The sequence below is a fragment of the Hyaena hyaena genome, unplaced genomic scaffold (genome assembly GCF_003009895.1).
Source record: "Hyaena hyaena isolate Hyena2069 unplaced genomic scaffold, ASM300989v1 scaffold_753, whole genome shotgun sequence".
In the NCBI taxonomy this organism is placed as follows: Eukaryota; Metazoa; Chordata; class Mammalia; order Carnivora; family Hyaenidae; genus Hyaena; species Hyaena hyaena.
This window is the reverse complement of record NW_024081387.1, coordinates 943,265-943,519: the sequence shown is the minus strand read 5'-3', so window position 1 is coordinate 943,519 and position 255 is coordinate 943,265.

The window sequence follows — 255 nt, the reverse complement described above, 5'->3', positions numbered from 1 at the left end:
GTTCAAGAAGGGACTGGAGCACCGACACTCTCCTCCCCACAACCACTGAGGCAGAGCTCCTGCCTGAGGCATTGGATCACACCACGCCCATCCCTGCCTGAGAGGTGCCCTCCTCCCTTTTTTCTTTTTTCTTTTTCCTTTTTTTTCTCCTTTTTTTGTTTTTTCTTTGTTTTTTCTTTTTCTTTCTTTTTTTTCCCCTTTTTTTTCTCTTTCTTTTTTTCTTCTTCTTTCTCTTTTCTCTCTTTTTCCCCCAGA